Here is a 13,729-nt window from a genome sequence, read left to right as displayed (position 1 = left end):
CCCCCTATTTAATGTGGTTTTATCGTATTTCCTTTTGTTTTCAACCTGTTCATTGCTTTGGAAGCCTTTGGGCCAAAAAATAATATATAAATGACCAACAAATGAATGAGAGTTGCTGCCAGTCTGAGCTTAGATGGGCTGATTGTCCTACATCTTTGGGAGTTGCAAAGGAGGAAGAGGTCAATAGGTCCCATATTTCAAATAACAACCAGATACAAGTTAAACTGGAGATGGTCACAGACATGCTCAGAGACATCACGTTGACCAGCAGATATATACTCAGATTGTCTGGAAGTGGGCAGGAAAGTTTAAGGAAGTTAAACATTTTAAGACTTATTAGGGATATTTGAAGATCCTCGCTCAGCACAACCTGAATGGCAGAGACAGATCATGTTCAAATGCTCTTGTAATCACATGCCAGCTAACTGTTCCCATTCTTGCCTTCTACAACCTTCATTCTCCCCAGAGTCACATGCTGCCTTGCTAACTGTGTGTGCATCTTGTCATCTTCCAGAGGTGCGGGCACATTTGGTACTTTACCTACATAGAATCATAGAATCATAGAATCATAGAGTTGGAAGAGACCACAAGGGCCATCGAGTCCAACCCCCTGCCAAGCTGTATGGCAGCAGGTTGAAGCTATAGAACAGTGGTGGGCAACAGGTTGGCAAGCAATTGTATCCCACCCCAGTCCTCTCTAACTAGCCCTTATTCTGTTTACCGTTATGCAGAGTTTAAAAATCCATCCGGGATTCATTTCTGTGAATGTTATTCTATTGCAGGTACACCAGCTGAACCAGCAAAGTGAGGGCAGGGGCCATAGCTGAATGGCAGAGTTTATACTTTGCATACAGAGTCCCAGGGTTCAGCACCTTCCCTCTTCAGCTTAAAGCGTCAGGTAGAGTCAATGGGCAGGACTTCTGCTTGCTTGACACATTTTAGATACAGTGGTACCTCGCAAGACGAATGCCTCGCAAGACAAAAAACTCGCTAGACGAAAGGGTTTTTTGAGCTGCTTCGCAAGACGATTTTCCCTATGGGCTTGCTTCGCAAGACGGAAACGTCTTGCAAGTTTGTTTCCTTTTTCTTAACACCGTTAATACAGTTGCGACTTGACTTCGAGGAGCAACTCATAGAACGCGGTGTGGTAGCCTTTTTTGAGGTTTTTAAAGACTTTGGTGATTTTTGAAGCTTTTCCAAAACTTTCCCGACACCGTGCTTCGCAAGACGAAAAGAATCGCAAGACGACAAAACTCGCGGAACGAATTAATTTCGTCTTGCGAGGCACCACTGTAGTTGCTGCCAGTTAAATAGACAGATGGGGAAATGGCCTGATCTGGTATAAGACCATTTCTGAGGGGCCTAGCTGTTAAAAGCTGGACCCTTCAGTCAATTCACCTGGACAGTTCACTTCCCTCAGCTTTAACCACTGGTTTGTGACCTGTAGAATCAGCTGGCTTTCCTAGCCTGGTCCTCCTGATGGAAGCAGGAATATGTTCAGTTAGAACAGGAAGTTCTTGCATCTTCCTTTACTGGAAGCAGTTGGAAATAGCAAGACAACTAGATGAACTTACATTGTGTTTTGTTAAACTCTTCACTGAACTGTGTCCACCTCCAGCAATTCAGAAACAAGAAAACTTCCACTGTGTCCTAGCCTGTCTTGGGGCCCAGGATGCACCATGGTGTGATAGAAGCTGCCTACAGAATATTTTCAGTTAGAACAGGTTTTTTTGTTTTTGTTTTTGTTTTATACCTTTTTGCACCCCTTACTGGAAGCATTTGGAAACTAGATGAGCTTGCATTGTATTTTGTTACTGAGCTGAGGCCACCTTTGGCAATTCAAAAACCAGAAAGCTTCCACCCTGTCCTAGCCTGTCTCGGGGCCACCATGTAGCACAGTGCAGTGGATGCTGCCTACATAATATTTTCAATGAGAACAGGGTTTTGTTTTTGTTTTTAGCATCTTACATTACCAGGAGCATTTGGAGATTACTTCTGGATGAGCTTACATTTTATTTTTTTAAACTCTTCACTGACCTGAACCCATCTCCAGTAACTCCTCCAGTAACAAGGAACACCTCAGCCTTGAATTTTGAAACAAGGGCCTGTTTAAACAAAGAATGCTTTAAAAGGAGAATATATCTTTCAAAAGAAATTGGGATACAGTTCAAATGCATCTTTTAAAACACATGTAAAGCATTATTGCTGCTTTGCTTGTGGGACATGAAGGATGCTAGCCTGATTAAACAGGAGCTAATTAAATGTTAATGAAAAAAATAAATATTGAGGAAGAGAAATAAACATTCTGTTGAAAACTAGATGCCTAACACCTGGTGCATGTTCACTTGGAAATAAATGGCACTAGTTAACGGTGATTACTCCCAAGTAAGTAGGTATAGAATGGTGCTCTAAGACATGAGTAGGCAAACTAAGGCCCGGGAGCCGGATCTGGTCCAATTGCCTTCTAAATCCAGCCCGCAGATGGTCTGGGAATCAGCTTGTTTTTACATGAGTAGAATGTGTCCTTTTATTTAAAATGCATCTCTGGGTTATTTGTGGGGCCTACCTGGTGTTTTTACAAGAGTACTATGTGTCCTTTTATTTAAAATGCTTCTCTGGGTTATTTGTGGGGCATAGGAATTCATATATATATTTTCAAAATATGGTCCGGCCCCCCACAAGGTCTGAGGGACAGTGGACCGGCCCCCTGCTGAAAAGGTTTGCTGACCCCTGCTCTAAGAGATAAACAGTACAAGGAAACCTTAATTCCCTTTTCTCTAATTAGTGCTTAATGTAATGCATCTTATGGAGTTGAACCTGTAGTCCATCTAGTTCAGCATTATTTGCCCCAATTGGCAGCAGCTGTCCCAAGCAGGTGAAGAACAAGATATACAGAACCTAACCGGATTGGCAGTGGACTCTTACTTCAACACCTGTCAATGGGACAGTGTCCTCCACTACACCTGTTAGTAGCAAGCTGACATAAGGGCCATGGTGGGCTGCATGATGCCCACGCTTCTGTCCTCCGGTACCTCGTTGCTGTTCCCTGCAAAGTTGTAGATAACCAACAGTAGGTTATCAATAATGCCACAGAGGAACAACCGCTCTTGTGCTTGTTCCCCCAAAACCATAGTTCCACCTCCCTCCTGTGCTCCACATGCATATCCTTAAATGTCCACTCACTGAGAAGTCTGAGAGACTTCCTGGAGTTGTTTCTCTCTGTCTATCTTTCTCCTGTGGTGGCCAGTCTGCTGTGTGCAGATCACAGCCAATCAGAAAAAAATAACTATGGAGAGCAGTTCCCACCCCCAGCTCCAAAGGGATTTTTTTTTTTTTGTAAAAAACAAAATAGCTCACAAATAGGTAAGAAAAATTAAATAGGGCTGGGGGGTTTTCTGGACCTTTTTCGTTTATCCATTTACATCCTTCTGTTCCCTAATCAGGGCCCATTAAGTAATGTAAACTTATGGGTTGCAGTTGTGGAAAGAGCTACCCTGCCAATCAGGTGTGTATAGTTGCAGCTGGGCCAATTAGGTGCTTGCATTTGCGCTCTGTGGCTGTTAGACTTTTCTGAGTTTGCACTGATGTGTGACGGTTCCCTTATTCTTAGAGCAAGAGGGCTATCGAAGTAGCGGCCAGCATCAGTAAGTGTCTTTATTATATTTTTATTTTGGTTGTAACAATGCCAGACCCAGGAACTTATTGTATTATGAGTAGAAGTGGCTGAGAGGCAGAGCTCAGTGTAGGAAGAGACAAAGGAGGTTGCTCTTCTCTGAAGCGAAAGGGCCAGAGGAGGTGTTGAAGGAAACTGGAAAAAGAGATAAAAGGTTACATTAAACTGGCATACAAAGGAAAGGCATAAGAGAGGAAAGGTGTTGTAAGAGGAGGAAGGAAATGTAAAAGCACCAGAAAAGAAGAATGAAAGAAACTGGCAGTGGTTTTTTGGAGTGGGGTGGGGAGGATAAGGTACTAGTAGAGTGTGAAAGACAAATGGGAGAAGAAATGATAGGAAATTAGTAAACCTACGGAGAGACATGTGGTGATGGGAAGAAAAAAGGCTTAATCACATTACCTCCAGAACAAATGTTGGTACTTGTGGAAAAATGAGGTAGGGAATTTGTTTCCATAGGGAAAGCACTATGGGAAAGAATCTAGCTATTTCCAAAGATGGAAAGATCAATAGACAGCGATGTTAGTCAGCTAATTAAGCCAAGCTCTGCAGCTGCCACCATTTTGAAACTAGGTCCACACCACCATTTTCTGACTAGTGGGCCTCAGTAACTTCCAGCCACCTTAAGTAGGCCTGAAGATAGAAAATGTGGGAACCTCCACAGTAGAGTTTGTTTGCGTAGCTGTTTGCAGGCTGAGCAAACTTTGTTCCTTTACAGGTTTCTCTTTGCCTGACCCCCAAAAACTCCACTTCAGGGAAGGTAGCTATTCAGTATTTTGAATTGAATCTCATGCATGTTTGTTTTGAACTAAGCTCACTGGGTTAAATGGTGCTTACTCCAGAGACTGTGTAAAGTGGTGCTGGCTGGGGCTGATGGGAGTTTTAGTCCCAGGTTTGGGAATGTTGCCTTTTCCTATACACACCAAGGGTGGCTGTCTTGCCGCCTTCCAAATGTTGTTCGACTCCTACTCCCATCCTCCCCAGCCAGCATGACCCATGGACTACAATTCCCATCATCCCTGACCAAGGCATCTGGAGGCCCACAGGTCATCCAGTATAAATTTATGCTTGTTTACTCAGAAGTAAGACTCTATCAGTTCACTGTGACTTGTTCCCAGGAAAGGTGATATAGGACTGCAGTTTTACCCACATTGTAAATTCCCAGTTGCTGGATATTATGTGTGAGAGAGTGCCATTGCAGTCAGGGCTATTCTTACGTTGTGTTCATAAAACACTTCCCATATCCATCTGTGTACACAGTAGGCCTTGAAATCACATTGGAAGTACATTTCCCCCTCAAAAAATTATGGGCATTGTAGTTTAAGGGTTGCTGGGAGTTCTAACTTTGTGAGAGGCAAACTACAGTGCCCAGAATTCTTTGAGTCAAAGATTGTGCTTTCAAGCTGTAGGGTGTGTGCAGCCTAAGGAGGGTTGGATACAGTCAGATGTGCTTGGCTGTATCCATTTTCTATGGACACAGCCTGTGTTTCTAGAAGGATGGGATGAACTTGCACTGTGGAATCCACCCTTAGGTACAGTGGCCTCTGGTACCCTTCAAGTATTTTATACTGACTGACAGCATTTTGAGTTAAGTCAATATATTTGTTTATACTGTTTTCTTCTAAAAACAAAGAGTATTGTGTCTTGTGGCCCTTAAAGACCAACAACATTGTTGTAGTATAAGCTTTTGTGACCTGGACCCTACATCATTAGATATATGATGTGTACCCTCATTTGGCATGTCTATATATGGGAATAAAGAAAAACTTATGTAAGCAGTAGGGGCAGAAGGCTAAGAAATGTGAGAAGCAGTCAGTGACATTTCTAGGTAGCTTGAACTTGATATATGTGAATTTTGCCCAGAAATGTCATAGAGTGTACTGCTTGCATCTCATGGACTTTTTTGTTGCCATTGTTTACAATTATGTATTTTACCTTCACACCCATGTACATGTACAGTGGTACCTCAGGTTACATATGCTTCAGGTTACATACTCCGCTAACCCAGAAATAGTACCTCAGGTTAAGAACTTTGCTTCAGGTTGAGAACAGAAATCGTGCTCCGGCGGCGCAGCAGCAGCAGGAGGCCCCATTAGCTAAAGTGGTGCTTCAGGTTAAGAACAGTTTCGGGTTAAGTACAGACCTCCGGAACAAATTAAGTACTTAACCCGAGGTACCACTGTATAATCTGCCAGTACTTGGGGCAGCTGTTGAAATGAACTCTAGACCACAGCAAATCTACAAGTCTTTACTGACCATAGGACTGTGACTGTGCAAATGTCATAGTGGGACTTATTTCTAAGTAAACATGAATTAAATAATTCTGTTGATCTGTTGCAACAAAGACTAAAAAATACTCACATTTCTGGAATGCAATGACACCTTTTTATTTTTATGTGTGCCTGGATTTAAGCCTTTTCCCCACTGAATACTGTATGTTGTAGTCCAACGCTTACTATCTGAAGGACCACTGATTCTTCATCCCTGGTATAGACCTGTGGTGAAGCAAAATGTTTTTTTCATAGAATCATAGAGTTGGAAGGGACCCTGAGGTTCATTTAGTTCAACCCCCTGTAGTGCAGGGAACATGCAGCTGTTCCATACAGGGATCAAGCCTGCAACCTGTGTAGTTAGCACCATGCTCCTTTCAGCACCATGCCACTGAGCTATCAAGATTGAAGCTCATGTTTGTTTTATTTTTGTGGATGCCTGAATATATATCCTGTTCTCACCCCCTTTTCTGGTTTTGTTTTTTTCTAAGCAAGTTATAATACAACATTTGGAGGACCACAGGTTCTTCATCCCTGGCATAGACCTGAATCACTTTCTACCTTTGTCATGCACAAAATGGTTTATTAAAATTTTGAGTGTATTGGATCCATATGAGGCAGATTATCTAGATCAATTTCAATCTAGTTTAAGGTCTGGTTATGGGTCATAGAATGATTAGGTTGTCTTTGTTGATGAGCTATACCTGTAACTAGACGGGTGGTTCTGGATTAGCTGACTGGGATGGAGTTTGGAGGTACCAGTTTACATTGGTGCTTGTCTTACTTAGAGGGTTGACGGACTACAGTTTGATACCATGGTTAATTGAGCTATATGGTGACCCCCAAGATTACATTCTATGCTAATTAGCACACATATGAAACCTTTGGGTGATGTCATTCAGGCGCTTATGGACTTATCATCAACAATGACTTTGCCTCAAAATGGAATGTTGGAAACTTGTTAGTCAATGCTTATAAATGGCTTACTGGGAAAATTAGGATGTTGGGAATTCTTTCAGGCATATGAAATGCATTGAAGGCAGACAAATGAGGTCAGCCCATTTTAGAAACTAGTGGTCAGCTTTCACACCATGATGTTTGAAAAGATCGTTCCTGAACAAATTGAAAACAAGGGATGGAATTAGACACAGATGGGTTCCACTGACAATGCCAGATAAACTGTATTGTGAACACTTTCACGATGGACTATTACATAAGATGTGGATTCCTGACAATTTATAGAACAGTCCACTGCATGTTGGTAGAAAATTGATATTTCTGTTAAATAGCATGAAATGAGAAGTGCATTCACATGTGGCTATATAGGATTAGATGACAAAGACCTCTTAATAGAGCAAGTGAACACTGATTTGTTTGTGATGCTCAGGAAATAAACTGTTTGACACCCTGGCTTTTGGTCTGTAGCACTCCTTGGGGATCTGATCTGTTCCTCATGCAGATGTATTGTTGATGACTTCATGCAGGTGCCCCATGAGTGAGTGGGGAGAAATGTAGCTCAGTAAATGCCCAGTTTGGAAGTGGCCTTTGTTCATGTACAGAGCTGAATAATGAGCAAGTGAATTGGCACGTGTCCACTGCAGAATAACAAACATTCAGTGCCACAAATGTTAATGGGGTGTACCACTGTGAACACCAAAAGATGCTTGCCCCATAAAGTATCAAGTGCCCCACCATTTCCCAGCCATGCGCCTTTATGAAAGAGAATGTTAGATTTTATGCATTGAAGGTTTTATGTGGTGAATTCCTTCCAACAAGCAACATTTGAGCACCGCAGAAAACCACCAGTGGTATTCAGCTAAGTTTTCCCTCACAGCAGTCCCACTGAAAATAGTGAACATTGTTAGGTCCATCAATTCCAGTAGGTCTACTCTGAGTAAACCTTAGTTGAATACCACCCCAAGTTTCAATATTCTCAGTGTTTCAGCTTATTCAAAATAATGGATTCCTACAAGAAAGTGTTGTCTTCAGTGCATAAATTGTGGGGTTTGTAAAAGAAAAAAAAAACCCATTCAAACTGAAGATGACTGCTGAAGCCAAGGACAGAACATTTTTGTGGTGTCCCATCCCTATGGCTTGACGTTGCTGCGGCTATTGGATAACAGACTCATTGGCTTTAGTGACCAATGTAAATAGAAAAAAATGACCCAATAGAGAAACGGTTACAGGAAGTAAGCATAGATGAACCATAGTGAACCCAGGACAACAGACAGAAGGTTAGATATATTGGCATGTTTGACTTGGGAAATACAATTTTATGCCTTAGTTCTATACGATACATACTAGACTCATCATAGTTTTGAATTAGAGACTGTGTGAGTCTGTGCCAGCACTTGCTCTCCATTAATTTCCAGCAGTTTTTTGTTTGTTTGTTTTATTGAATTTTACATTATTATTTCCTCCCCCACAATTACATCATAGCAAATAATAACAGATTAAATTTCCCACTTTCCTCCACCCTCCCCTTGACTTCCCTCAATTTCCCCTTCTGGTTTTTTTTACATATGAACTTGTCCTGCTTACAATACTATTTCCAGCAGTTTTTTGAATATCACTCTCCTCACACACATTCGCTCACTTTCTCCTCTCAGGCTTTATAAAACTAGAAGAGTTGTGAAATTACTGTATTTTTCCGTGTATAATACCACCCCATGTATAAGACGACCCCTACTTTTGGGAGTCCAAAATTAAGAATCAGTAGTTTAAAGTTGTTCAGCTATTTATTAAGGGACACGAGTGGCGCTGTGGGCTAAACCACAGAGCCTAGGACTTCCCGATCAGAAGGTTGGCGGTTTGAATCCCTGCGACGGGGTGAGCTCTCGTTGCTCTGTCCCAGCTCCTGCCAACCTAGCAGTTCGAAAGCACGTCAAAGTGCAAGTAGATAAATAGGTACCACTCCAGCGGGTACCACTGTATTTGATTAGTGAACTGCACCACAAAATTCAGAGAAGTGTGAAATTTGAAGGATGGATGCATTGAGGTTTGCATATTGTTTTGAGGAAATGCAAATTAGATAGATTTGCATTAAAATAAGAATGCAACAAATTTATCCCCCATTCACAAGTAGGGAAAGACTCTTCCTGCCCCTCTTTGCCCCTGATCTGTCACAAACTGTACTCATGCAATACATGAACAGCCTTTTTGTCTCTTCTCTTAAAAGTGCTTTATTGAGAACCAATGTTAATTATAAACAATAGGTGAGATCCCACAGGGGGAGGAAAGAAAGGGAAAGTCCCACTTAAGCCAGCAGATGTCCGTTGCGCAAGTGGGGTACTGCAGTTGGCTATCAAGCAACATCAAGAGCATCCCATGGTACAGATATCACAAATGTTACATAGAAGAAAAAAAAGGTGAAAGGAGCTAAACTCGAATAATGAGCTTTATTCATAATACAATAATACCTCGGGTTAAGAACTTAATTTGTTCTGGAGGCCCGTTCCTAACCTGAAACTGTTCTTAACCTGAGGTACCACTTTAGCTAATGGGGCCTCCCGCTGTTGCCGCGCCGCCGGAGCACGATTTCTGTTCTCATCCTGAAGCAAAGTTCTTAACCCGAGGTACTATTTCTGGGTTAGCGGAGTCTGTAACCTGCAGCATCTGTAACCTGAAGTGTCTGTAACCCGAGGTACCACTGTACATTCAGATAACCATGACTCAAGGGATACTCAGGGATACTCATCAAATACTCGCATAATTCTTAGCTGTCATGATGGTCACCAGGGTGGGGTGGGGTCCTCCATGCATGCATCCTGCTGCCATCAATTGTGCAGTCGGGGTGGGAAGTGCAAGAGGGCTTTCTCTATGTCAGCACACCTGTCTGGACAGCTCCCTACCTTCTGCTACCACCTGATGCCCTCTGTTTCAGCAGGACTTTATCTGCTGCTTGTTCGATTATGTCTTTGTGATTGTACTTTCAGCATATTTCGTTAGGCTTCTTGAGTCATTTGAGTCTTGAGCTAGAAGGGCAGAAGTGCCCTCCTCTTGCTGTTACTGTCTCTGATCTCAAAGCTTCAGCCTCCTGTTGATGTAGAGAACAATTCATTCCTTTTTCTTCAGCTTTTATTGCATTTTTTTGAAGTTTTGCAAGCAGTTTTCTGTCTTTTGCAGTATCTATATCTATAGATAAACATATAGTTTTTGAAATGCCACTGTTGTAATAATGTTGATGTAATTCAGATTTCAGGGTTCAATGTGTTGAAATATCACATTGAAAGATGGATCACTCTCTTACTACATCACTACCACTGAGGAGAAACTCACCTTTAGCTGCTTTGCAATACAGTGGTAGCCATTTCTTGTCTTAACAGCTTTGTACATTCTCTCCTGTACCATTGTGAGGCCTTTTGTTGAAGACAGAGCATCAGTTTGAAGTGTGGGTGGGGAGTAGATTTGGAACATGTTGCCTGCACCCAGAGGCATTTGTTTTCAGGGTAGAGGATGTGCAATTCAGGCCACTGGCGGGCCAAACTGAAAATGTCTGACTGCCTTAACCCAGAGCCCCCGGGCTGTAGCTGTCTCTTGGGCCAGGCCTCTCATTCACCCTATTTGCAATCTCTTTCTCAAGTTTTTTGGCCTCTGCCCCTTTCCTCGGAGCGGAACAGCTTCTTGTTTTGTTTTGCCTTATTTTGGCAAGTCCTTCTGTGTAGGCTTATGTGCATTTCCAGTTTTCCAATAAAAAGGCTAATGTGCTCAGTTATATTTTAAACCTTTTGGGGAGTCTGGGGTGGGAAGGAGACAAGAAGCACTATTGTCATGCAGGAATTTCATGATGTAGATTGTTTGGTTGCATGTCCTCCTCATTCTCCGCTACCGCCTCTCACCAGTTACATAACAAGTCGTGTTCTCGGCTTGTTGTGAAGAATTTTGTGTCCACAGAGAGGCACATGGAGGACCAGAATGTGCAGCAACATGGTAAACAACAGCTGCAGGGGCTCTACGGCATGCATTGATTTTGGACTCAAGTACCGAAAGACTGTATTACTTCTAGGAAGAGAAAATTTGAGGAATGGGTGGGCTTTGTCTAAGGTGAGCATAAAACTTGGGGAGAATTGGTGAGGTTGATTAAGTATATTGATTTTTACCTTGCAGAAATATTCATATGTTTTGAGATGCTTCTATATAAAAGGGGACTTATTCAACTACACCGTACTACATTGTAAAATGTAGGCTATAGATCTGCTGGGTCTTTCAGAATCCATCCTTAACTAGTCTAAGAGTATAAACCCAAGTCCATGCTTTATACATTGTAGAACATGAAATTGCACAATGAACCCTAAATGGTGGTGTGTGCAAGATAAAAACAAATTTAATAAATTTGCTGAATGTAGAGCATTTTTACCCAGAAAAGTAGCATTATTTTCCCATTTAAATTTGTTGGCATGAATGAATAATGTTTGGTAATTCATGCTCTGGTAACTTCCAGGTTGTTGTTGTTTAGTCGCTTAGTCGTGTCCGACTCTTCGTGACCCCATGGACTAGAGCACGCCAGGCACTCCTGTCTTCCTTTTTTTTAAAAAAATGATATTTATTAAAAGTTTAAAAATTACAGAAAAAAGGAAAAAAAAACAATAAAAAAGAAAAAGAACAATAACAAAACATATAAAACATATAAAAGCAATACAACAATACAGCAAAAAAGAAAAGCAAAGAAGAAACTAAAACACACATCCAATATTCCATATCTTTACCTTTCCTTTACTTGTTTCATTGACCTCCTCACACCTCCCTTTTTTTGTATTCTAGTTCAATTCACTATTTCAGCAAGTTCTTCCCATCTTTCTCAATTTTTATTCTATAATTTATCTTAACGGTCTAACCTTGAATTTTTTCAATTTAACCCATTATCAATCAGCTTTTACTTAATTCTTTGTTGCATTTCTACTAAAACCATGTAACTTCATTCCCGCATCCTTCTAACACTCATTAATTTTACAATGTTTCTGTAAGTATACTTTAAATTTTTCCAATCTTCTTCCACCGACTCTTCTCCTTGGTCTCGAATTCTGCCAGTCATTTCCGCCAGTTCCATGTAGTCCATCAGCTTCATCTGCCATTCTTCCCTGGTGGGTAGATCTTGTGTCTTCCAATACTTTGCAATGAGTATTCTTGCTTCTGTTGTAGCGTACATAAAGAAAGTTCTATCTTTCTTTGGCACCAATTGGCCGACCATGCCCAGGAGAAAGGCCTCTGGTTTCTTCAGGAAGGTATATTTATATACCTTTTTCATTTCATTATAGATCATCTCCCAGAATGCCTTGATCTTTGGGCATGTCCACCAAAGGTGAAAGAATGTACCTTCAGTTTCATTACATTTCCAACATTTATTATCGGGCAAATGATAGATTTTTGCAAGCTTGACTGGTGTTATGTACCACCTATAAATCATGTTCATTAAATTCTCTTTTAAGGCGTTGCATGCCGTAAACTTCATACCAGTGGTCCATAACTGTTCCCAGTCAGCCATCATAATATTATGTCCAACATCTTGTGCCCATTTAATCATAGCAGATTTCACCATTTCATCTTGAGTATTCCATTTCAACAGCAAGTTATACATTCTTGACAAATTCTTAACTTTAGGGTCTAAGAATTCTGTTTCCAACTTTGATTTTTCCACCTGGAAGCCAATTTTTTTATCCAAATTATACGCCTCCATTATTTGATAATAATGGAGCCAATCTCGTACTCTGTTTTTTAATTTTTCAAAGCTCTGCAGTTTTAATCTGTCACCCTCTTGTACCAAAATTTCCCAATACTTCGGCCATTTGGCCTCCATATTGAGTTTTTTCTGAGCCTTTGCTTCCATTGGTGACAACCATCTTGGGGTTTTATTTTCTAACAAATCCTTATATCTTATCCAGACATTAAACAGTGCTTTTCTTACAATATGGTTTTTGAACACTTTGTGTGCTTTAACCTTATCATACCACAAATATGCATGCCAACAGGCACTCCTGTCTTCCACTGCCTCCAGCAGTTTGGTCAAACTCATGCTGGTAGCTTTGAGAACACTATCCAACCATCTCGTCCTCTGTTGTCCCCTTCTCCTTGTGCCCTCCATCTTTCCCAACATCAGGGTCTTTTCCAGGGAGTCTTCTCTTCTCATGAGGTGGCCAAAGTATTGGAACCTCAGCTTCAGGATCTGTCCTTCCAGGGAGCACTCAGGGCAGATTTCCTTAAGAATGGATAGGTTTGATCTTCTTGCAGTCCATGGGACTCTCAAGAGTCTCCTCCAGCACCATAATTCAAAAGCATCAATTCTTCGGCGATCAGCCTTCTTTATGGTCCAGCTCTCACTTCCATACATCACTACTGGGAAAACCATAGCTTTAACTATACGGACCTTTGTTGGCAAGGTGATGTCTCTGCTTTTTAAGATGCTGTCTAGGTTTGTCATTGGTTTCCTCCCAAGAAGCAGGTGTCTTTGGTTAGGCTACTCTAATGGGGCCACATTTGCAGGTTGTCCACAACATGGCTGCTAAGTGCAAGCACACATTTTGTCAGTGTTGAAACCACTGCACTACCCTCCTAGTCCATTTTATTTTAAAGTTTTCTAAGCTGTCTTATTGGACAGCATCATTTCTAGGCAGCTTAAAGGTAAAGGGGCCCCTGACCATTAGTTCCAGTCGTGACCGACTCTGGGGTTGCGGTGCTCAATCTCGCTCTATTGGCCGAGGGAGCTGGCGTTTGTCCGCAGACAGCTCCCGTGTCATGTGGCCAGCATGACTAAGCCGCTTCAGGCAAACCAGAGCAGCACACGGAAACGCCGTTT

The 13,729-nt window shown here is 41.6% G+C and overlaps 1 long non-coding RNA gene across 6 annotated transcripts in view; it reads left to right on the top strand.

Annotated features, from left to right (window-relative positions):
- The window catches only part of LOC308481344, a 56,355-nt gene that overhangs the window by 29,592 nt on the left and 13,034 nt on the right, over positions 1-13,729 (top strand). The window contains exons 4-5 of one of the 6 annotated variants that reach the window (XR_013988570.1): positions 3,611-3,644; positions 4,389-4,430. The exons of 4 other annotated variants lie outside the window; for them this stretch is intronic. This is a non-coding gene — a long non-coding RNA (uncharacterized lncRNA). The remainder of the gene's footprint in view (positions 1-3,610; positions 3,645-4,388; positions 4,431-13,729) is intronic. One more of the 6 variants, XR_013988569.1, reaches the window with a different exon arrangement.

This window comes from Podarcis pityusensis, assembly GCF_964106645.2.
Source record: "Podarcis pityusensis genome assembly, chromosome: 1".
Lineage (NCBI taxonomy): Eukaryota > Metazoa > Chordata > Lepidosauria > Squamata > Lacertidae > Podarcis > Podarcis pityusensis.
Note: the sequence above shows the minus strand (reverse complement) of the source record. Positions and strands in the feature narration are given on the sequence as shown.